We start from the raw sequence: 25,863 nt of genomic DNA, 5'->3' as shown, positions 1-25,863 counted from the left end.
ATTCATACCAAATGAGTTGTATTGTTCAGAAAAGAAGAAAAAAAATGAAAGCAAGGATATATAACACCATAGAGAGAGGAACTCTTTCAAAGCCATAAAGAAAGCATGTCATCCTTAAAGTATTGCATGCACCCTTATATATAAAATAATATTTAGAGAAGGCATGTTATTGGGAAGCTTATATAATCAAAATTAGTTGTGATCACAGAACCTTTATAAACAAATAGCCACAAAAGTGATCATCTTTTAAGAAAAGTATTTTTATGGACTTTCACAATAAATTTGTGCCTAGGCTTCCTGACTTGGAAGTTATAATAGAACTTAATTGCAAGTAAAATGTAAAATAAAAATTAGTATTTAATAAACATTCTTTCCTTATACTTTTTCATTTTAATTTTAGTTAGTACAATCCTAGACTGATTCAGTTCTGCAGTGGTTATACTCTCATGTTCTCTTTTTCTGTCTCTTCTCTTTAAAAAAAATTCTGCTTATTGCTTCTATTTCTCTACTATCCATTAATTCCTCAGTCTCTTATATTATGCCCTTACTATTTTAATCAAAATACTTTTTCAAAAGTAACCAATAATATTTTAATTGCTAAAGCCTTTTTTTCAATCCTCATCCTTCTTGACTTTTTAGTGTTCAAGCTACACTGACATCCCAAATCCCACTGTGTACTATCTTCTGACACATGTTAGAACTTCCCTCTGCCTCATTTACTCAACATTAAAAATAAAATTACTACCAGTGATGTTGAGTGGAACACCTCGATCTTAGAAGGAACATGGAATGTGTAGATGAATTATTGCCTCCATTATATTTTCTTTCCATGAGATATTAATGTATTTTAGTGGTCAGATGATTTTTTTTTTTTTTTAGATATTTGTATAGGTGTCATTAAGTAATTGTTGTCAGTTCTTATATCACATTATCATTTTTGCTTCAAGCAATTCCATAGATTTGAATTTAGTTGTCCTTGAAATTTTGTGATAATTGAGTCGAATTCAAATAGTGTAAGGGAAAATTCTAGAATATTGCTTGTGTGTGATGCCGTTTTTTCCTTGTTTGCAAGCTTTAAATATAACCTTTAAATTTGCCAAAGGGAAGGGGATAGTCTTTTGGTTTCCGCAGAAGTCTGTGGTTGCTTACATATGCAAGATCATAGTACTTTTTCTTAGAATTTTATAGCTGTAAGAAATCTTAGGGATCAGAGCAGATGCAAAAACTGAGGTCCAGGCTGTATAAGAGGATCACAAAAATAATACATATTGGTGAAACTGGGATTGGAAGTTTAGCTATATCTTCTTCCCTCAATTAGGCCAAATTAGTGAGGAAGATAGGATTCCTTTCTTCACTTGCACTCTATTTTGGGAGACTAGAGAGAACAATAATAAAGTCAGCTAAGTAATTGGTGATGCAATACCAGATAGGTTCATAAAAACAGAAAGGAATGCAAAGTAAAAGAAAGCTTACTTTGCTCTGAAGTTGGGTTAGCTTTTCTTTGATTCTGCTCATTTCGTTGTCTTTTACAAGGCCCTGCCCTGTTTAACTCTTTCATCTATAAATTTGATGGAGTTGGAGAAGGAATGTAGATGATGATAGCATATATCATAAACTTGGACTCTCTTTAGCAAACACTCAAGGACAGAGTGTAGATGATAATAGCATATATCATAAACTTAGACTCTGTGTAGAAGACCAAAAGACAGAATCAGCAGAAGGGAAGGTTATCAACAGGTTAGAATTATGAACCTAAAGAAAGAGTATGTTTAAAAGATAAATGTAAAGTCCCACATTTAGGCTCCAAAAATCAAATTTACAAGTATAAGAAAAGAAAAACGAATTTCATGAATAGTTCTTGGAAAAAGAAATGAGATTTAAGTTGAAAGCTGAAAGTTTTTTGCTCTGGGGACGAATGTTTTTGGTTCTGGACTGTTGGAATGTTAATATAATGGGTTAGAAGGGAGCCCAATTAGAAGATTTTTATAATAGTTTAAGAAAGAGGTAGCTTTTGGATAGATGGTGTGTGTGTGTGTGTGTGTGTGTGAGAATTGATAAAAATGACAATAAACTCACTCCTCACAGATACCTTAGTGGTTGAAGGTGATAACATTTTTGAATCCTGAAGAGTTCACCAAACTTTGTTAATTAAGCCTGCTGAGATAGTTCTGGATGACCCCAGGAAGACCCAGTAGAACATAATGGGCTTGAGTTTTAGCCATGGAGTCACTTATCTTCCTAGGAGTTTCTGGAGGAAGGGAAAATTCAAGAATATTTAGATCTTCTGTGGATGCAAATTGAGTCCTGGATTGATTTAGAAAGCAAGCCTTTGTTCAGGGTTAGGAAAGGACATTCATTGATGCACTAATCTGCTAGATTTTAGTCACTTCTTAGTAGCTATAACACTAAGGAAGCAGTCTGCTGTGATCCAAAGAATGCACACAAATAGAAAGATGAGTGCATTTAAATAGAAATAAAAGCACATATATTTGTTTAATATTAAGTAAATAACATCAAGCATGTGGACTTCTGAGGAGGAAATTAAGAAGGGGAGAAGCAAATCGACTCACTCCTCTTTCTAGGAGGTTATTTTTGAAGAAGAGAAAACAACTACAAAAACACACTTGACCTTGAATCTCAATCAAACGACTCTTCTGTAGGGGCAGCTACAACTGATTTCCATAGGAGTTATATCCCCTTCATGTGGCTGAAAACTCAGCTTGTTTGCCCTTTCAGTGCCAATTTTGGGTTTACTTAGGCCACATGTTTTATAAATTAAGATAATTAAACAACTATGTAATTGCAGAACCCTATAACTTGGGGTTGTTTCTTCATGGAGGTCCCAATGACAAGGGAAAATGTTGGTGCTTGGAATTTATTCAGCGGGCCCCAAGTAGTGACCTTTTAAGAATCGTATGAAAAATTGTAGTGTAGGTTGGCAGGTAGTCACCTTCTAATTGATTCAATGTGTTTTCTTTGTTCTTTGCATTTGAATGAACTGAGAAGTGGAAGCTGCAGGGGAGAAACTGAAGGAGGTGCGGGGGAAGGGAAAAAGCAAGGCAACATTTGAAGCTAGATGTGAAACTGAAATGTAAAGGTTATGTGAACTAATTTTCATTTTATATTTATACTTAGAGGAAGTGAAACTCCATCTATCCTACTTTACTCAGCTTTTATTTTTTTCTCCTATTTTAATCTCCAAACCTGATAACTTTTTCTCTGATCATTCAATACACTTAAAATTAGTATTCTTCCCCACCCCACTCCCCCAAGAGTTCATATGTATAGGAGACTTCCCAGGAAGAAAACTTTCTCATTGCTGAGTAGTTGTTTCAATTTTGTCTGATTCTTTATGATCTTTTTGGGGGGCTATGGGATAGAGGACAAAGAAATTAGAGAGGTTTGTCATTTGTTTCTCCAACTCATTTTAAAAGGAGGAACTGAGGAAAATGGGTTTAAGTGACTTGTTTAGGATCACTTAGCAAGTAAATGAACTCTTGAAGATAGATCTTCCTCATTCCAGTGCTCTATCCACTTGGCCACCTAACAACAAACTCCTCCTGCCAAATGCAAATTAATAACTGCTCTGCAATTTAGTTTGAGAGCTAGGCTAAGTGTTTTGATCAAGTTCACAAGGGTAAGACTTTCAAGTTCACTAGGGCAAGACTTTAAACCATCATCTTGTTTACCATTTACTACTCTAGTAGTAAATTTATTTTAAAAGTAGTTTAATAAATAGTAAAAATAATTTAACATATGACAAAACATAATATGTTGTTCTTTTGTGTCTTAACGCCTTGTGATCCTGTGCACCATGCTGTCCATCTGATTTTCTTGGCAAAGATACCGAGAATGGTTTGCCTTTTCCTACTTGGGAGATTAATGACTTGTCTAGGGTCACGTGGCTAGTACATATATGAGACTAGATTTGAACTTATATATTCTTGATTCCAAGCACACTATTTTGTCTGCTAAGCGACTGCCTCCCATAATATAATATAACATAATTACAACATATGATGTGATATAATGTTTTCTGTTATCATAGCTGACATTTATGTGATATTTCAAATAATTCAAATTCAAAATAGTAGATAAAAATATGATGCAATCTCATCATAACTATGTGGGCAGTTATACAGGTATTATTATCATTTCCATTTTCTTTCATAAGAAGCAAGTTTAGAGAGTTTGAATTATTAACCCTTGGTCATGCAATATCCAATGTTGGAGATGGAATTTTAACTTAAGTTTCTGATTTTAAAAATTCAGTAAGAATAGAAGCTTCCTTTACTCATCTTTTCATTTTTAATTTTTTTGTGTGTGTTTTTTTCTGACTATACATGTACATTAATTTTTGAAAATACACATGTCTTTATGAATCATGTTGAGAGACAAAAATCAGAACAAAAAGAAAAAGAAAAAACCATGAAAGGAAAAAAAAAAACAGGAGAAAAATTAAAAAAAGTGAACATATAGCATGTGTTTACATTTAATCTCCATTGTTCTCTCTTGGGATGCATATGGAATTTTCTATCAAAAGTTTATTGGGATTGCCTTGGATCACTGAAGCATTGAGGAGAAACAGGTTTTTCATAGTTGTTCTTCATATATTCTTACTGTTATTGTATACAATGTATTCCTGCTTCTGCTTGTTTCACTCAGCATCAGTACATGTAAATCTTCCCAGGTCTTTCTAAAATCAGCTTGTTAATTATTTTTTATAGAATAATATTCCATTACTTTCATGTACCACAGCCATTCCCCAGTTGATGGACATCTACTCATTTTCCAATTCTTTGCTTCCACAAAAAAGAACATTTTTGGACACATGGGTCCTTTTTCCTACTTGATGATTTCCTTAGGCTACATTGCATTGCTGGGTCAAAGGGCATGCACAATTTGATAGCTCTTTGGATATATATATATATATATATACACACACACACTCATCTTTTTATAGGAACCATTTTGCATCACATATTTCAAAATGGACAAGTCTGAATGAAAAGTGCTGTTATTGACCTGTGTCCATCATCTGTTTAGGAACAACTAGGAACCAATAATGGGGAAATGATTTTTTCAGAAGTGGTATATTGAGTGGCCATCTTGGGAGGCCTAATTTACTTTGGCCATCTATTGGTGCTTGCCAAAGACCCAAAAAACAGGTCCCATTGTATTATTAAAAATTTTGGGGAGAGGTAACCTTGCTTTAGGCAAAGTTTTTGCCTGTTTGGGTCTCCACTTGAAAGAGTCAACTTGCTGTCCTCTCCATAAATGAGGGATTTCATTTGATCTTACCTACGGTAAATAAGATAGGAGTCACCCTGTATTAAGTGCATTGCCTGGCAAATGATTATGACTGTTAGCACCTGTAGAGCACTGTGCTTATAGTATATTGCCCCCATTAATTACCATAGTACAGATTGGAACATGGTGGTCATCAATTCACTTCTACTTGCTGCTTTTCTTGTTAATCTTCCCCCTGAAATCCTTGATAGAAATTGGGATACCCCTCTCTAATGGAAAAACCATTGTTCTAATTGCAAGCTTGTGGCAACCCCTTATGTACTGACAAACTTGGTAATCAACTTGTCCCTCTCTTCCCCTTTGATTACTAAAATTAGATCACCCTGAGAATCTTGGCTAAGACTCAGAGTTCATAACATAGTGTCTGTGAATTTGTGGGGTTTTTTTGGTAACTTTACTATAATTAATTTCTTTTTTATTGTGCATTAAAAACTTTATTTCATATTCTGAGAGTGGCAAAGAGATCTAGAACACAAAAAAAGTTAAGGACCCTTGATTTAGGAGGACTCATTCCAAAAGTCCCTCACATCTAGATTTTAAAAAGAACACCAAAATTTGGATGATTTGGAACAACAAGCTAAGGTTGGGGAGTAACAATATTGGGTAGGGGTTTTTGTGAATGTCCTAAATTTGGGTGAAATAGAACAATCCTTACTTTCTTTGCTTAGACAACCCAATAACATTATTTTTTCTTTTTCTTAAAATTTTATGCAAAGATACTTCAACATTCATCTTTGCAAAACTTTGTCTTCCAAATTTTTCTCCTTCTTTTCTCCTCCTCTACCACCTATTGTCCCAAGATAGCAAGCAGTCCAATATAGCTTAAACATGTGCAATTCTAAACATATTTCCATATTTGCCCAATAACAATTTTACTAACTTACCCATAGGATGATTGTCAATCACCTTCTTGTGGATCTTTTGTTTATAAAGCCATATGGACAACTTTCAATGGGAAAGAATACTGTCATCCTCTTTGCAATTAATGTGGCAACATAAACTGTGACTTACCATCTTTACTATGTTCATTTGTCTGGACAGCACTCTGACTGACAGCACTTTACCCACCCACTCCCCCGAAGTAAAAATAACTTAGTAAGTTATTTACTGTTTTCCCTTTAGTAAAATAACTTTACTAAGTTATTTACTATTTCCTCTTAGTTTAGTTATTTTACTATTTATATAAATTTATATACTATTTTACTGTACTCAACACTTTAAAAATATTTCTCATTTGATCTTTATAACTGTTTAGGAGATAGGTGCTATAATTATTATCCCTATTTTGTACAGCTAAAATGATATGAGTCAGGGCTCTACAGCTATAAGTTTACCCCTTTCTTTGCTGTTCTCTACCAGGGAACCTACAATAGGGAGAATTAATTTTTGTGAGATCAAGCATATGAATTCCCTGTTTTAACCACTTGAAAAGTATGCAAGGGCCTCCATCCACCATCTCCTTCTAGGGCCTTTTACAAGAGCAGAACTGATTTTTGCACAAGGAAATCTTTAAACTCCTGAAGTTGATGACAACTGACAAAATCTCAAAAATTCCCTTCATTAAGACCACACCCCCATTCCTCCTTAGCCATTATTTTAAACTTCTCTTTGAAGTTTCCTAGCAACTTCCCCAGTTCTTTGGTGGTAAAAGCCCATCAATCTTCTGACTGGGTGGAGGAAGTAATTTGCTTATTTCTTGGTAGGTTGTATCCTGGAGTCATGATAGGATAGCCCAAAGCTGTCTCTTTCTACTAGAGTTTTTCTTCCCTTCTCCTCTTCTCTTCTCTTATAGCTCTTATCTCAGCAGGGCTTAACACATTTATTCGGTGATACTTCTGGGTCAGAGATCCTGTTCCATTTCCCATTTACAGCCTTCCCTTCCCTGCATGCCCATTATCTTTGCTATTTTCACCTGAGTTGTTTTAAGTGCGTTCTTCCATCTTGAAGGCACAGGCCTTGAAAAACAAAAACATTCATATATTTTTAAGATAACTTACTTTAATTTTCTTTATGATAGTTTTCCTAAAACTGCCAATAATTGCCAGAGGATAGACAATCTTGTTTTGTTTTGTTTTTCTCTATCAAGCTTTTTAAATACTCATCTTGCTAATCCTAGAGTCTGTGTGAGCTGATTCCTTATCCCATTGAGAGAATTTCCCAAATATGCCTAAAGTCGCTGGCCAGCAAGATCCCACTTGTGTGTCTGATCATATAAGAAGTTCTCTTTTTTCCCTCACTTTAATAATGAAGTTAACCACAGTTCCTTGTAATCCACCCACGCTAATTATATTATTTTATATTATTATCATATTAATGTTATATATTATTTTATAACACAGCATATTATAACATAATTATATATTATTTTATATTAATATATTATGTGTATAATATATTATTTGAGCCAGGCCTAGCATAGTTTAGTCCTGGAATTAAAATGCAATAGAACTCTCATGAAATACAATTAAAAACAATATTACTAATAGTGATCCTAAAAAGAGTACAAATCTATATTTTCCTTGGCTCAAAAGGTGTCCCCTACAGGGAAATTAAAATTCTGCTAAAAGATCTACATCCCTAACTGGAAACAAGATAGGGTTTTTATCCCTCAACCCTTTCGTTTAATCCAGTCTGAAAGACAGACTCTGCTTCCTTAAAAGGAAAACCATATCAGGCTATATAAAATAAATATTGTTCCTACCACAAGTACCTCCTATATGGAAAGCACTGGGGATGGGAAGATGGAAAATAGCACACTTTTTGCCCTCAGAGTATTTTCTCATAGTTAGGATAAAACTAATGTTGAAACAGTGTGGTTTGGATTCATTGAACATGATGGGTTCATTTCCAAGCTTTTTACATCTTTTATCCATGTCAGCTTGTTAAAATTACTCAATATAAGGTTCCTCCTTTGTAAAATGGCAGGATGGGAAGGGGGAGGTAGACTCACACTCCCAATAAATTATAAGTAGCTGAATATGACAGTGGCAAAAGAGATGAAGTACTCAAAGCATATTTTTAAAGAAAAATGTTTAACTTTTTACTTAAAATATTTTAAAGTTTAAATCCCAGTTTTTCTTGGGAGTATTGGAAAATTTCAGAGATGGATTACCCCTCAAGAATAAATGGGAGGGGGAGAATTTGGAGAGCTTGGGAGGTTTGCAGGAAAGGAGAAGAAATGTCTGGGATAGCTACAATGGGGATTAAATAACATTATAAAAAAGGCATGTGTGTGTGTGTGTGTGTGTGTGTGTGTGGACACTTATGAATTAGAAATATCTCAGAAGTCGATTGTATATGAGAATTTAAAATTAGATCAAAATTTAGTATATTTTGGGGGATTATTTTAGGTAAAGCATTGTGGGGGGATTAGAAAATTCTGTAGTTTGGCATAATTGGGTGTTGATTCACAGACTTGACAAATCAGAAAATCTAAATATAGTCATTGAGTTGGGAATGACCTTGGCAGTCATTTGGACTAATTTTTCACCCAGTGAAAGAATTATGCCTTTGCTTTAACTTTGAGAGGGATGTTATGTGGGCTCACAAATTTAAAGCTGAAAGAAATTTTAGGGTCTAATCTCATTTTTACAGATTAGGAAACCAAGTAGAAAGATAAAATAACTTGCTCAAAGTCACAGAAGTGATGGAACTAGGATTTGAACTCTACCACATTGCCATTTCCTTTCCCTTTCTTAAGAAGTTTTTTAGTTCTCAGATCATCCTTTTGAGCTGAAATCTGTCTTCTTGTAACTTTCATCCTTAGTTTTGGACTATAAGGTCTAGACTTGCTTCCATAAAATCATTTAGAAATAGTTCTAGTAAAGCTAGAGCCCTAGGATTTTAGGATTTTTATCCTTTAATCATTCTTAATGTAACATAATTACATAAAATAACATTCCTAATATAACTTTCCTCCATTTTCTCAATTTCCTTTGTCAAAAAAAAAAAAAAAAACAATAGAAAAGTTTTAGTTTTGCCTTCTCTTCCTCAAATGCTATCCTTGTCCACTTAAACAGTATATGTTAATGCTAATTTTTGATTAAAGAAAAGTCAGACAGCTATATACATATTAAACATATATTTCTTTTTTATTAGTACAGCTTTTTATTTACAAAAAGATATGCGTGGGTAATTTTTCAATATTGACCCTTGCAAAACCTTCTGTTTCAACTTTTCCCTTTCTTCCCCCTACCCCATCCTCTAGATGGCAGGTAGTCTAATACAGGTTAGATATGTTAAAGTATATGTTAAACATATTTCATGATAACCTTTCATAGAAAACAAACATAGTGAGGTTTTTCAGTAGCATAATTCAATTCTATCACATTTTTAATAATCTCCAAGAAACTCTCAAGACTTTTATTGTACTAGAATTTGGTATTCAGTATTGCTTGAAATGGACTGGATAGTGAATATTTTTAATACAATGATTTCTTGTTTTCTAAACAAATGATCTTATTTCATTAAGGAGATTATGAATAATCTCAACTAGTATATACTCTTTGAATAGGTTTATATTTCTTCTGTCTCCTCATAGACTCAAAGCAACATTTAAATATTTAGTGAATATAAAATAATCATCAAAATAATTTACGATGGTATTTTATTTTAGTTATGAATATTAATATTGATCACAAGTAGGTAAAGCTTTTTTATAAGAATATACACGGGATAATCATATTGCTATAATCAATATATTCCTGATATGTAAAAATAAATTCAATGCTAGAAATTTCATTTCTTGTCTATAGACTCTTTAATGAAATAAATATAGTCTAATGAAAACTTTGGAACTCAGGAGATAAAGAGGAAGGAAAATATTATTTGCATATAGATTATACCTCAATTCTCAGTGTTTTTATGGGCTCTTTGTTTTGGTACTTCAGATATTTGAGGTAGAAAGGAATTAAGATGTCCACTGTTTAATATTCTGATAAAAAGACTGAAAGACTCAAGTATAACTTTTCACTTGCAGAACAACAAACTTTATATGAGGTCTTTTCATCATAACAAGTGCATCTTAATATTGATGAAGACCAAGGAAAACATCTGTTGTAGAGAATTCTTCCTAATTTAGAATAAACCAATGTTTATAGTACTGTTTGCATGGGTCAGCCAACCAGGATATAGAAGTTGTTTTGCACAAAGAATTTCTCCTTTTGGGGTAATGGTACTCTTTATAATATTATCAGCAAAAGCTCTTTGATTCTCTTGATCCTGGTAGCCCAAGTTCTCTTAGATTTGGGGAAAATCTGGATTATAATGATCCTTGGGGAAGGAATATTCATTCTTCACTCCTAAATCTTAGTGCCTTTTAAAAGCACCCAAGTTAGTAGGTTTGATAAACAAATGATCTAAATGCCTTTAGTGTCATTATCTAATAAAAAGAAGGCTAAGTAAGAAATTAGAAAATAGAGGGAAATTCACATTCATTAAAAATGAAAAGCTACTTTGCCATAAATACAAACACACACACACATACATACACATTTATACATATATACACGTATCAATAAGCATTTATTAAGTGCTTACTATGTGCCAGATACTGTGCTAAGTGCTGGGGATACAAAGAAAAGCAAAAATAAAAATAAAACAACCCAGTTCCCACTCTCAAGATTTTTGCATTCTGAGTTGGAAGGAGCTAACATGAAGGTCCACTCAAATTGGACTTCTTGCTACTGTATACTCTTGTCTTCACTTTTTTGTGCAGGCTGGCCCACATTACCTAGAATGTGCTTTTCTCATATTTACTTCTTATAATCCTTTTTCTTTCAAAATTGAGCTTGTGTATCATCTTCTACAAGAAGTATTTCCTTATGATTCCATATGCTGGTACCCACCCCCAATAGCCTCTTATTTATATATATATATAAATATATATATTTTATGCGGAATGAAAACAGAAAATCTTGCAAATAAAATGGATTGAACTCTTGAAAGGAAAATAATATGGTTGTGAATAAGTTAGTGTCTTTTTGGTAAAGAAGCTCAATTATAAATAATGAATGAATGCCAACATTCATATAATTTCTATTCCTATTTTATAGATGTGGGAATAGGTCAAGTGATTTGTCCGAGGTTAGTTGTCTAGTAAGGGCATACCTGACACAACGCATAAATCTAGATATTCTGAATCCAAATTCAGATTTTTCTTCCATTGTTTCAAAGGATTCTAGAAGGAAGCATGATTTGTACTGGAGGCAATCTTACAAGTAGAATTTCAGCTTTTCTTGGCTACGAGAAAATTTAAGAATAAGTTTGTTCCCTGTCACATGCCATACAATATGAAATAAGCTTATATTATACTTTACCCAAGAGGTATATTGCTTATGTTGGAAATAGAATTTTTTCATCCATATGGGGAGATAGTGGCAGAAGGAAATATGTGAAAGGACAAAAGGTAAAAAATAAAGATGAAAGGGATAATATATACTTATTGCTCCTATGTTTCTAAATAAGCAAACTGAATTTGAATAAAACATATTCATCCTTTTTTCTCCCAGGTTTATGATCTTGGCACAGAAGGATTGTTGAAAGTAACCCCCTTGGCCTTTGAACTTGACCCTCATTTTTTAATCAGCTTTGTAGGCAATAATTAGAAGTAAGCTTTTTCTGGTACTACTTAACCGATAATATTGTCCAATAACTTTTTTTTCTGTTGCACTAAAATGATACTCTTCTGCCTGCCAGAATATTGTATATATCTTCATATGTACACAAATTCTAAATGCTCTTAAATGAGTTCACATTCCTCTTGAAAATCTAAGACTACTAAGCAAACCCATTTCCAGTGCTACTTATTTTTTTCATCACCTCAGAATTTCAAGACTCACTGGATAATTCAAATCAATTCACTAAGCATTTAAGTTCCTGTTTTGTAACAAGACAGGCTGCCAGGTTCCAAGGATTAGAAAAGATAAAAAATGGAAAATAAGTCTCTGCCCTTAAGGAATTTGCATTGTGCTAGGGAAATACACCTTTCTCTCCTCCCCAGAATAGTGTATACTATTGTGTACACTAGTGTACATTATAATTCTATATTATAGAATTATAATAACAATACCTCTGGTTTTGCCTACTTGAATTGAAATCTAGGTCCCACCCCCACATTTTATAAATGGAGATAGTTTTTACTTCAGTAACATCTCCATCTCATCCTCTATTCTTTCCTCAACCCAAATCTAGGTGAGCAGAGCTGGAATATCCCATCTGCACAGAGAGGAAGCAGAATAATAAGAATAGTGGGAATGGGGACTAAGATGTGGGTTCAGGTGTTGACATTGAGTCTTTCAAAACTCTCGTCACCATGAATTCACCTTTCCAGGGCTTAGGTACCTCATCTCTAAAACAAGGAGGTATGGAGCAGGGTTTTTATATAGCCTCCGTGATCCATGAGCCCTAAAATTCAATATTGTGATTTCAAATACCCACTTAATTTTAAGTATTAATTATTCAGCATCACAAAGGCAAAAACATCTACGTGTGTGTGTGTTTTAAAGAATCATTTATTACAGTGTACCTTGAACACTTGCTCTGCTGTCATTATTAAAACCTCAATTGTGGGATGGTGTTACAGATGAGATTTTGTTACCATGAGATCCATTTGGTCCTTACAGTAATCATCACTCCTGGGTAGAATCCAAGTTGGAATCATATTATATCAAATTCCATTGTGATATATGGAGGCCTTGTGCATTTTTTAAAATTATGTAACTAGGAGGCTCTACAAGGAAACCTAGTCAGACATTGATTGAATGCTATCAGACAAACAAAATCAAATTCAGACACTTAGTCTAAATGGAAGTAAGGCATTAGGTTACCAGTATCTCATTATCTTAGTTCTCTTGTGGCAGATAGACATAGTTGAACCATGGTGACATGTTCACACATTCAGTTACTGTTTTTTTTTTTTTTTTCATAAAAGTAAATAGAAAAATTATTCTTAAATGTTAGACTAACTTTTTTTTCCAGTAATGACAGGAATGGGGGTGGTTTTGATGCTACTTTTAAAATTGGTTATGATTTAACCCATTTATAGGGTAAATTTCCAGAACAAGAAGAGGAGTGTTGAACTCTACTTGTAAATACATAATTCTTATTAGTTAATATAACAAAAGTAATTTTATTAATTTTTAGAAAACAACTATTTAAAAAAAGTTCTTTGCTTATCTTGTAATGGTTGTGACACAGGGAAACAAAATTGGCAAACTCTCCTATGTAAGAAGGTAGTGATTTGAGCCTTTTTTGAAAACATTTTTTGTCATTCCCTCCCCTTTTAAAATATTTTAGATTAATGTTGAAAAACCTTCCCTGCCTTCTCCCTCTCCTCCCCTGGAGATTTAATAAAAAAAAAGAGCTGTGATGTGTTATTTATAAACATATATATATGTAAATATAAATGTATGCATATATATGTATACATGTAAATATGTGTATGCTTATAAATATGCAATGCAAATATATGTAAGTAAATATATACATATAAATACATGTGTATAAATATAGACATATAAATATGTTATGATTATGAATATCTCCATATAAGCATATATGTATGTATATAAATATACACACTATAAATAATATAACATAAGTAAATATAAATTTATATGTGTGTTTATATAGGAACCATATAGGTATATAAATATATGTATATATAAATACACACACACATACACATGCTTAGGGGAAATACCTTTCTCCCAGCATCACAGGATAACCCATTTACCTTGATTACCCACTAACATCCCTGACTAGGATAACCAGTCTCAGTGGCAGAAGCCATTCATAACCAATCAAGGATGATCATCCTGAACATTGACCTAGTGCAGTTTTGAAGGGTAGTTGTTTGGAGGCTAAATCTGCAGTCTGGGAACAGACAAGAATTAGAGAGAGATTATATGTCACCCCTTCCCCTCTCTCCATACCTCCTCCCACAAAAACTGCTCAGGTTACACATTCCTTGTTCTTTTGTAATTGTCTAACATTTCCTTTTTTTCCTCCTTTAAGTTTGGCTTTGATCATAAATGGGAGATGGACCAGCATTGTACCACCACCCTAGCTCAGCCCTAACTTGATAAGGAAAAGAAGAAAAGAAAAGAAATTTTAAGGAAGGAAAAAAGGAAAGGAAATTAAAAGCTTTCAGACTGGGATGATTTGAGGATTCCAGGTTGATGTGCTAAGAATGAATACTTATACAAAAAAAAGAACATTATTCCATATGATTTGGAGGCATAATAGTAAAATGGAAAAAATTATGAATTTGGAGTTAGATAACTTTAATTAAAATCCTAATCCTGTTTTCTTCCTCTGTGACTTTCAACAAGACAATTAATTCTCTGGACTTCAGTGTCCACTTGTGTAAATTGAGGGTGTTGTGAATTGCTTTCTTAACCTTAAAGCTAGCTGCTCTTATTGTGGCATCTCCTTTGGAACCAATTTTTCTCTCCTTTGCATACCTAAAAACACCTGGTGTCATCCACGAATATGCATTTTTGGAGATTTTTAGATTATAAACCATGTGAGGTTAGTCATAGTCTCATTCTCTACAGCTCCCAGCACAAGTCCTTGCTCAGTAAGTAAATATTTGTTGAGTGAATGAAATCAAATGTAGTAGTCTTGATTTCTTTTCCCTAGTTGCTTTACTAGCTTGTGCTGTTCTTACAACCTTTTGTTAATTTATTAATAGGCAAAATAAATGTATGCACAATCCTAACGCTATTGAATAGTCATATATAAATATAAATATGATGCTACATTTAATGACTCATGATCATTGTGACTATAGAAACGATTTCTTAATACTTGGTGTTTTGTCCAGTGGGATCAGAAGCTACCATTTGGGTTTTATGAAACCTTCCAAAAATCTGTCAGATGAAATGATGCATCATCATTGAGTTGATATGGTATATTCATTAAAAAATGTTGGAGAAAGTTTTCATATCTCATTAAAGCTTATTAAAAATTCCTTAAGCCATTTGATCTTTTCAGCTTCTGATTCTGGGAACACTTCAAATGAAATGAACCTTGAATATTAGTTTTTAAAGAATCAAAAACCCCTACTAGCTAAGGAAAATTTAAAAATATATAATATGAAAATAATAACTGAGGTTAGCCTCAGTTTGCATGTATTAATTTGACTCCTTTATCTTATATCATTTAAATAGAGATTTGATTTACACGTAGAAATGATTCTTCGGCATTTTCTCTAGACCCAAAATAAGACTTCAAAGAAGTCACAGATCAGAATCTCACTTCAAAGATGTTACTACCTATAAATATTTTTTTACAACTAGTAGATCACAGATATGTACTTATGAATTGATTAAAGGAAAACTGATTGTCTTCCTTAGAAAGAAAATCTTTCATATTTTAGATTGATTTTTGATAAATGAATATAATAGTGTACTTTCATAAAGTTGCTTATTACATGAAGAAATAATCAGTTCCCTGGTTCTTGCAGAAAGTAAACAGGAAGATCCATGTGAAAATGAGAGAGAATTTCTTGTAGTAATTAGGATATTGAAATAGAAGTCAGGAGATCTGTCTACAACTTGGGTCAGTCACTTAGCGTCTTGGGAGCTTTCCAGTTTCTTTCACCATCAAATAGGACCTATAATATGACTTTTTATAGATTTGTTATACAGGGGACAAAGCTCCCTGACAGTCAAGAAACACAGATTTTATCCTAGGTTCAGCTTTTAACTAGCAATATGATGCCAGGCAAGTTTACTTTCCTTGACCACATCAGTACAATGAATGAATTAGACTAGGTTCCAACTCTTAATAATAATATAGACAATATAATGAAAAAATGTGATTATTTAAAAATGATTATTGATTACAATCACATTTTTCATTATTTTTATAATTATAATCATTTTTAAAATAATCAGGAAAATATAATTCAATAACTTCCCTAATAAGATGATTCACAGAAGTTTTCATTTTGCTCTTTTTACTTTCATGAACTAGTATTAGGGAGAAGACTATTTTAATTGGTTGCATTTTGCTTGAAAAATTTAAGAATTTAGTTTCTGAATTTGCCAGAGCCATAAAACTATCCTCTCTTTCTTGCTCTCTCTCTTTTTGTACATATATGTATATATAAATATATATGTACATGTACACACATGCCTACATATATATATATATATATACACATGTTTCAAATATATTTGTGATTTTTGTCTTTGGACTTGGTTCTCATGTTTGTTTTTTTTTCTTCACCAAGTCTTGATTACTGAAACCCTTACTGCCTTTTTTCTTCAGACCTAGAAATTTTAACCACTTGTCCACATTGAAAATTGGGATAAAACTTTTTAAGAGGAAAAAAAAAAAGAAAGGGAAAAAGCCATTTCCAAACCCTCCAAATCATATAGCTAGGTACAGATCCTTTGCTAAGACTGACCAACAACAAAATGATTGGGCATCGTATGACTTTGGGTTTGTTCAGTGGTTAATTTTAATGCAATAAAAGAAGCCAATTTTTTCAGTCATGTGGTTGGTTTCGGTCATCATGGTGATGCACATCAGCTGAAAAAATTCATATTATTATGGTAATACTGACAGCAAAGTAGATGGATGTTCTGTGGGAACTTGTCTACTATTACAGCTTTTTTTTTTCCTCTTGAACTTCTGGGTTTGCTTTGCAGAAAAACACTCTTTTTGAAACACTTGAATGAGATCATCCCCAAGGTCCCTGTCAGATCTAAATGTGAAAATGCTTTAAAAGTGTAAGATTTTATATAAATGTAAAATTATTAGTGAGTTCTATCAACTACATGGAATATTGGCATAGTGAGTGTGGCTGCTTAATTTAATTCCCATAGAGTCTGTAAGAACATTTCATAAAATGGTAATCAACTGTGTGCTGTACTTTAATATATGTGTGTCTTTAATGAGTTTGTAAAAAATCATCTGGGTTGATTTCATATTTTACTTTTGTTCCACTGGTTGTGTGGGAGAATTAAATACATACAGATTGTTCAGTGAACAGGATAAAATGTTTTTGAAGTGAATATTAGGATTAGTAATTATGATTTTTACTCTGTTAGAGCCAATATCATTCTTCCCCTTCCCCCATTCAATACTCAGGGGATCATAGCACTGAAATCATAATGAATCCTGAAAGTCAATGGTAAAATAAGATTTAATAGACATATTTTTGCTTTACTTAATCATTTTTTCAGGAATGTATTAAATGGAAAAATGAAGTTATAATGTTTAGTTGTTCAGGTTAGTATTTAGTTTGACTTGGGCAGATAAGCCTACTGTAAAATTTTATTATAAGAGCTTTTTCTTCTTATGTTTTAATTAGCAATATTTTTATTCATCAAAAATTTTTTTCAAAGTGTTTTTTGTTAATTTTTTTCAAATGAGGTCATTTAAAAGATGGCATATATATGTGTGTGTTATGTTAATATGTATGTGTATACATATAATGTAATCTAACATACAGATACATATGTATGTATTTTTATATGTACACATCTCTTTGGAGAAAAATTCATTTATTATATATTGACTTTTTGATGGAAAATTAAGCCTCATATTCTAATAGCATTTTATACTTTAAAGTTCTTTTTGCAACTTAATATATACCCTGTACAAAGCACTATGTTAGTTACAATGGCCTTTGTCTTCAGTGAACCTACATTTTGTTGCTGGGATGGTACAATTAGTCAAATAAATAATAGCATTTGAGGAGGGAGAAAATATTAGCAGCTTGGAACAAGGGGAGAAGAATTAAGAAAAAGCCTTTGATAAAAGGTGGTTCAGCACCTAAGAGGAGACCTGAAGGATTCTAAGAAATGGTGATGAGCAGAAAGTGCCTTTTAGAGTGGACAAGTCTTTTTAAAGGAGTTAGAAGATGGGGTCAAAGAGATCACATTATTTGGATCATATCAGTGGAGAAAAAGATTCTGAAAAAGTAATTGGGAATCACATTGTGGAATGTTTGAAATGCTGTGAAAAGTCATTTTGTCATTGGTGAATAGAGAGCCACTAAAATTTTTTGTGAGAAGGAATGGCAAGGAATAATATGATTAGATCTGGATTTTAAAAATATTAATTTGACAGTTTTGGTACTTAAGTACCAAAATATTTCTAAAATGCTGTATGATGTTCTGTGTATTCTTATCTTGATGACTTGTTAATAGTGGGGAAAACCCTTGTCCTCCATCAAGTATGATAGTGATCAAGTTAAATAGGTTTCTTTTACTAAATTTAAGAAGAACTAACTTGCCTGAAAAAAAAAAAAAGGCAACTGTTTTTCTTCATTTTCCTTCCTTTTTAACACCTGAACTAAGCAGCTGTCAATTTCAAGTTTCTTAGCTTTCGGTTTTTTGTTTTTTGTTTTTTTTTTTTTTGCACAGGATGTTATATTTTGTATGCTAACATCTCCTTATTGTACTTCCCACACACATCAAGCTGACACCTAGTGATAAACTCTAGGATAAAGACAGAAAATGGTAAGGTCCCAAGACAAATTGGAGTTCATAGAAACTAGTTTCTGAGCTGATTCCAACACTGAACACTATTGTAGTTTCTGAAATAGGTGGTTTTGTTTGGTGAGCATAATAAATTCAGTGTTTTAAAAATGCAAATTTTCTTTCCTAACTTTAGAAAATTGATTTTCAATACTGAATATTTATATACCTATATAGCATACCCTAACTTACAGTTTTTTTTTTTAAAATAAAAGTTTTCATCAATGGGTATTTTCATCTCCTATATTTACTATGGTATTCCTTCACTCAGCCTTCCCCATGAAATCATTCAGTATAATTTTAAAAATTATAAAAAGAAAAAAAAAACTAACCAATATGTCAAAAAGTTGGAAGTTATTTAGATACAATGTTCTGTACTTATGATTCTCCACCTCTATAAAGAATGAAGTGGGGGATGGGAGGGAGGAAAGGACTCTATCCTCACATATATTTTCTTTGGGACCAAATTTGGTCATAGTTTCACAATTTCAGTTGTTATTATTTTTATTTGCAACTGTAGATATTGTGTATATGGGGGCTTAACACTGAGCATATATTGTATATAATATTTAAGAACACATAGCTATGAAAAGAAAAGTTTCTGATACCTATTGAGTATGCTAGGCAAAATAAAGTCAGCCTGGTAAGCCACTTTTTATTCATCTTTAAGATGGTGTTGTTGACCGGGAACTCCTTTTCCATATATGTCTACTGGGGGACTGTTGCAAAGAAGTTGGGGGGGCAGACCAGGGACTATGAACTTCCCACCTTTGTGGATTGGAACCTTTGTGGGGACTTAGCTGTGAACACTTTGGACAAGAAATCTAAACGTCATTTTTTGAAAGTTTGGATAGGAGCTCCTTAGACTTTTGGGAACCACTTTGGCAACCTTGTTGCCCGTATCTCAGGAAAGGATAAATAAATAACAAACTATAGAATGCCATATTGGCTAGGCTAGTTTTTGTGGGGTTGGTTTTTTATGTTTAAATTCCTAAAAAGGTAATGAAATTGTCTTTGAGACTTAATTAGTCTAGGGAACTAAAACTCAAGCCTTTGACATGACTTCTTGGTGGCCAAAGTACAAAAGCTAATACAGGAGGAGTCAAACTAAACATTTACATATTTTCTTAGGATTAAAGCAAATATTTTCAACCTTCCCCATGCTTCTGTGTACAGTCCTCTTGAATGCTCACCATTCAGTAGTGTAGAACAGGACATCACTTTAGATGACTGAAAATGAAATTCATATTACCAACTGAGACAGAAATTGGTTGGAACCTATAGGAAATACAAACTTGACCTTTGTGAGTGTGTGTTGTGGCAGAAGATGAGAATACTAATATTTTTTTGGTGTCTGAAAGAAGAGCACGAGAAAATTACATACCGAGGAAGTGAAACATTTGTTGACTTTTTAATAGAGAAAACTTTGAGCAGAATTGCAATTTTATTGATAAAAAAAATGCATTTTTATTCATTTTCATCAGTTTCCAACTCTGGGTTATGGTTTGTACTTTTAAATCCTCTCAAATTCTGATGTAGCCATAAATAATGTTGAGAAAACAGCCTGCAAAGTAGTACCTTGAAAATAACATTTGTGATGAGTTTTTTTTTCTTGAGTTTAGTAGTAGAATATTTGTAAAGTTCCAAAAAAAGGTATGGGTTGTTTTGGTTTGCTTTTTGAGATTTCTGGGAAAAACACCACTTAGAAAGGGAAAGAAAGGCATGAAATGATTAAACTTGTTCTTGTACAAAGGCAAAGAAAGGTATATGGGAAGTGAAGCTATTGGCTCGCAGAAGGTCTGGTATATATAGTTATTTACCAGTTATCCCCAGATAAAATCGCATTTATTTTACCCTTGGCATAGCTAGCTTTCAAGTTTATTGATGCTTAGCACCTACTCAGCTTAACTGGTTAGTTGTTGACTTCTCAGGTACTCTATTGACTGTTAGCAGCCACTTAAACTTAATTACTTTTGTTGATGTCTATCTAGGCTTTCTCTTTTTGCCTACTCCTATAAAAAGTCTTTTGAAACTCAATCTCTTTATTACCATTCCAAGTGTCTGGCAAGTTTGAGAGAAGTCTACTCTTCATAAGCCTTAGTTGGGTGGGAGACTTAGCTGTCTGGTAATAACAGAGAAGAGTTTGGCTGGATTGGTGAACTCATAATTTCTCGCTCCTCCTGAGCTAGATTTTTGTTATGTGGCTTTATTGTTTTGTTAAAGGGACTCTCAGGGATATCATTGATTAATTCAACAAGCAGTTTTTTTTATTGAATAATTTCTTTTGTGTATTTATGCTAGAGCCTGTGGAGAAGTATAATACTTATAGACTTTGCCCAGAGAATCTTTACTTCTGGTTGAAGGGACTGTGATAGTACCTGATTTTCATTTTGGAAAAAATTACTCATTAACATTTGTGCTTGTTGGGATTTGGATCAGTGGATGAATGAAAAATCATCTTTAATTTAAGCTCTTAAACATTGTTAAATTCTGAAGATAACAAATATCCCAAATGGCACACTCCTACTCTCAATTATCTTACATTGTATTGGTAGGAGACAATGTTTATGGGGTGGAGCAGATAGGCTATTTTGGTTTGGAAAGTCACATGGTTAAGAGGAACAGGGGAATAGATCGACGTACTCTTTCTTTTGGCAGCAGCTTTGGTTGTATGGATTCGATTATGGCCCCAGTTCTGGGAAAAGCTTGAGGCAGAAAAGATTCAATGTTTCAGGATGACCAGGCCATAGGATTTGTGGTTAAGTAGGAAACATAACAAAGGATATAAAATTAACATAGGTTATTCCTATACTTTTAATTTTCCTTTGCTGAGTACTTGAAATCTCTCCAGACCCTGCTGCAAAACTGACCATGGTTTTGTTAACTAAATTCTAGTGGTCTAGAATTTACTAAACAGCCCACCTCTGAACTTAGAATGGGGCTTATTGTAAATGGGTAGGTAATGCAAAAACAGAGTTAAATAATACAACACCAAATAATGTGCATTTTTTTCAGTTTACAGAAAATTTAATGCTACTATCACTTTCTTTTCAGTTCCTCCCAGAGGGGAAGAATATTCCTGGTGCATTGCCATTGTTTGTTGCAATTAGTTTTCATTGACTAAAATGACCTTAATAGGTTTCATTGATGTACCTTGGGTTTATTATCATTTACCCTTTTAAATCTCTGGGAGGCTTCTCTAGTAACAGAGATCATATTAATTAGCTTTGAAAGATGCATTTTATAATTATATATTGCTTTCTAAAACTTAAATTTAGCACATTTCAAATTGAATGTAAAAGTATGTAGCTATATCTAGAAGAGAATTTCAACTACAGCATTCTCTTTCTTTCTGGTGGTTATAAGGAGGTTGGCCAGGGTGATATTATTACCAGCAAGATGAGAGATGTCATTGTTGGTTAAAAACCGAATGGGTTTTGTACCTTATACTATTTGTTTGTTTTCTTTTTGAAGGACCACAATGTCAAAAAGGTGATGCCATGACATGTAAGTGAATTGGATTTAAGTGAAGAAGGGCTGTGCAAAGTCACCTGCCTCACTTTCCCCTCCAGAGCCATCTGGGTCCAGTGGCCAGATCTAGATCAGGATGACTAGAGATGGCTCTGGATGCAGTGGGAGACTTGGTCTCAAAGAAAACTGGCCAAATTACTTCCTAGCTCCAGGCAGAGTAACTGGAAAAGGATGACAAAATGCTTCTATCACAGTCTGAAATAACTGCCTCTGTATTCATTTATTTATTATTTTCATTTACTTATTTATTTTGTTGATTAGATAAAACAAGGCAGCTATTTTGGTAGTTCTGTATTTAATCTCATTAACTCCACTACTTTAAAATGATGTCACTTAACTGATTTTAGCTTGTTTTCTCACTTGTAAAATGGAGATAAAATGGGAGCATCTACCTCCCAGGCTTGTTATGAAGGATCAAGGGAAATAATTGTAAAGTACTTAGCACAGTGCCCAACTTATAGTACTATTATTACCATTATTATTTGTTTATTTTTCTTTTCTTTTTTTTTAAACATCTAAGGCTAGATTTGAACTCTGATCCTCCTGACTTCAGGGCTGGAATACTATTCACTGTGCTGTTAGCTGCCTCTATCTGAGCTGTTTTTCAAGCACCTAGCAGTGCTCTCAAAGGCTTGGTGCATTCTGGTACTCTGATCTCCTTTTCCTCCTCTTGTTATATCTTGCCACCTCAGAAACATGTTCCTTGTGCTCAAACCTCTTTTCTTCTCCAACTCTAACTTCTGGAGTTGTCTTTCTCAGAATATATATACTTCTTGAGGATAGGGACTATATTCCTGGATTGTATTTATATTCCCAAAATTTAATACTGTTCCTGGAACCTAGTAAGAGTTTAAGAAATTTAAAAAAATCAATTCCTTTTTGGCCTGGAAAGATTTACATGAACTGATGTTGAGTGAAACAAGCAGAACCATTTTGTACATAAAACATTGTACACAAATAACAGGAAAAATGTGCAATGATCAACTATAAAAGGCTTGGTTCTTCTCAGTGGTTCAGTGATCCAAAACAATCCCAATAGACTTTGGACAGAAAATGCCATCTGCTTCCAGAAAAATAATTATGGAGATTAAATGTAAAATCAGCACATGCTATGTTCACTTTTTTTCTGTTTTTTTTTCCTCTCCCATGGTTTTCCCCTTTTGTTCTGATTTTTCTTTCTCAACATGATTCATAAAGCAATATCTATTAAAATAAATAAATAGAACTCAAATTAAAATAATGAAAATTTCTTTCTATCTACATTGCTACCTAGTAGGTAATAAATAAATTTTCTTTGCCATGGAAATACTCTAAAAGTGTGCTTTTCTCATATCTTCCCATCCAAAGTAGAAAAATCAGAAAGGAACTGAGCATTAGCTTTAATTCCAAGGTTGAAATTAATATTACAGTCTTGGAGCTGCAGATTTTCTAAAAAGACCTGGGAATTTTAGTCGACTGAAAGCCTCAAATGCATCAGCTGGGTGATATGGAAGGCAAAGAAACTAATGCAAAACTCAGACTATATTTGCATAACCATAGTGCCTACAATAAGACAATGGGCAGTTCTTCAACTTTGAAAAAACTCATCTGGAGTTTTGTGCATAGTTCCATGTTTTATTGAAGTGGATCCCGAATGATGAGGTGTTTCAAAATCATGCTGAACTTGGGTAGAGGAATAAAGAACAGTTAGTTAGTAGGGAGAAGGGTTATGGAGGAGAAGAGACAGGATATCTCATCAAATAATTGGGAAAGGCTTATTTTGTTTGACTTCAGATTACAGAACTAAGAACAGTGGACAAAAGTTGGGGAGAGTTATAGAAATCTATATCCATCTATCTATAGACATGTTCTTTAATGGTTGTTCACATTTCCTGTTTTAAATATTAGTACCAGCTGAAATAAATTCTACTTGATTATCCCTCCCTCCAAAAAAGTGGGGGAAAGATAGAAACTTCAGAACAATTAAAGTTGTCCCAAAGTAACAAATTTCAGACTGACTCTGAAGATATAGTGAGTTTTCTTTAGCTGAAGGAACTGAAGTGGAGATTTGAATAACTATTTGTTAGGGATATGGTAAAGAATAGAGGAAGCACATTTTTCCCCTCCTTTCAAATTGGTGGCATGTAGGTGGCACAGAGTATAGAGCATTGGATTTGGAGTCAGGAAAACTTGAATTCAAATTCAGTCACGATTATTAGTCCTGTGATCTTGGACAAGTTCACCTTACTTTCTGTCTCAGTTATCTACAAATTGGGTATAAAAATAACACTTATCAGAGTGGTTATGAGGATAAAAGGACAGAATATTTGTAAATTTGTTATATTAATAATAATTTTTATTATCTTGATGAGAATGATGGCGATGAGATTAATTGTTGCAGATGTGGACATGAGCTTAAATTCCTGTTCTATTGGTTGAAAAATTATCATAGATGAGGCATATTTTATAAATGCTGGTGCCTAATTTTGTCACAGGTAATAAGAAAAAAAACCAAGTCATTTTTTACTGCCTTGCAGGGGGTAAGTTAAGTGTTGACTAGGAGGTAACTTTTGAGAGTTAAGGATACCATGGACTAAGTTGAACATTTATAGAACCAGTGCTATGGTATTTTAAAATTGGCTCTTAAAAAAGCCATGCATGATGTAATGCAATTAAAGTCCAGGCCAGAGAGTGAACATGGTGTGACTTTCAGTCCAGAGATGACAGTTTCAGATTGGCGAGTTCCAGAAAACTCAGTGTTATCTTCTATCTACACACAGACTAAGGTAGGGCTAGATAAAACCTAGAAAACTTGACTGCTCAGTGGGGAAGTGGTTAAAGGGTCATTTCTTAACATGTCTGAGGACTCATATCCCTCCACCAAAGGCCCAGTACAAGAATTAATCATATGTGAAGAAGGGGAACAACATGCTATTTGGTGCTGAAGGTGGAAGTGAGTGAGGAAGTCATGGTAGGCAGATTAGGGGAAGATACAGCGACATGGAATCTTTGAGGTCCATGACATAAAAGCTTTCTTTGGGAACAGGATGCAGCCTAAATAGAATATGTAAAGTGAAGACTGTTTGAAATTTTGTCTTTGAGTACCACTAAGCAGATCTGTCTTTCCTTAGAGCTTCCCAGGAAGTAAATAAAACAAGTAGTAAAATAACTTTTGTAACAAATAAGATAACTGAACCCCCTTTATTTTTATTTCTTTAATTAGCTTTTGTTTTCAAAATATATATGGATAATTTTCAACATTCACCCTTACAAAACTTTATATTCTAATTTTTTTCCTTCCCTTCTCCCTCCCCCCTCCTCTAGATGGCAAGTGATCCAATATATCGAACTCCTTTTAATAAGTTATATTTCTCTCAACTGTCCATTAACTAATCCCTGATGAGATATTCTGTGATTAAAGTCTTATTTTTTTTAACAGTATCTGCATTTTTTATTGATTTTTATTTTCAAAACATATGCTTAGATAATTTTCAACATTCATTCTTGCAAAACCTTGTGGACTAAATGTTTTCTCCCTCCCTTTTCC

General features: G+C 33.3%; 1 protein-coding gene across 11 annotated transcripts in view; it reads left to right on the top strand.

Moving 5' to 3' along the window:
• TBL1X (transducin beta like 1 X-linked) overlaps positions 1 to 25,863 on the top strand; it is a 359,711-nt gene that overhangs the window by 19,220 nt on the left and 314,628 nt on the right. The gene's annotated exons all lie outside the window — the stretch shown is intronic.

This window comes from Antechinus flavipes, chromosome 3, assembly GCF_016432865.1.
Source record: "Antechinus flavipes isolate AdamAnt ecotype Samford, QLD, Australia chromosome 3, AdamAnt_v2, whole genome shotgun sequence".
NCBI classification, from domain to species: domain Eukaryota; kingdom Metazoa; phylum Chordata; class Mammalia; order Dasyuromorphia; family Dasyuridae; genus Antechinus; species Antechinus flavipes.
The sequence above is the reverse complement of the archived record's forward strand: the minus strand, read 5'-3'. Positions and strand labels throughout refer to the sequence as shown.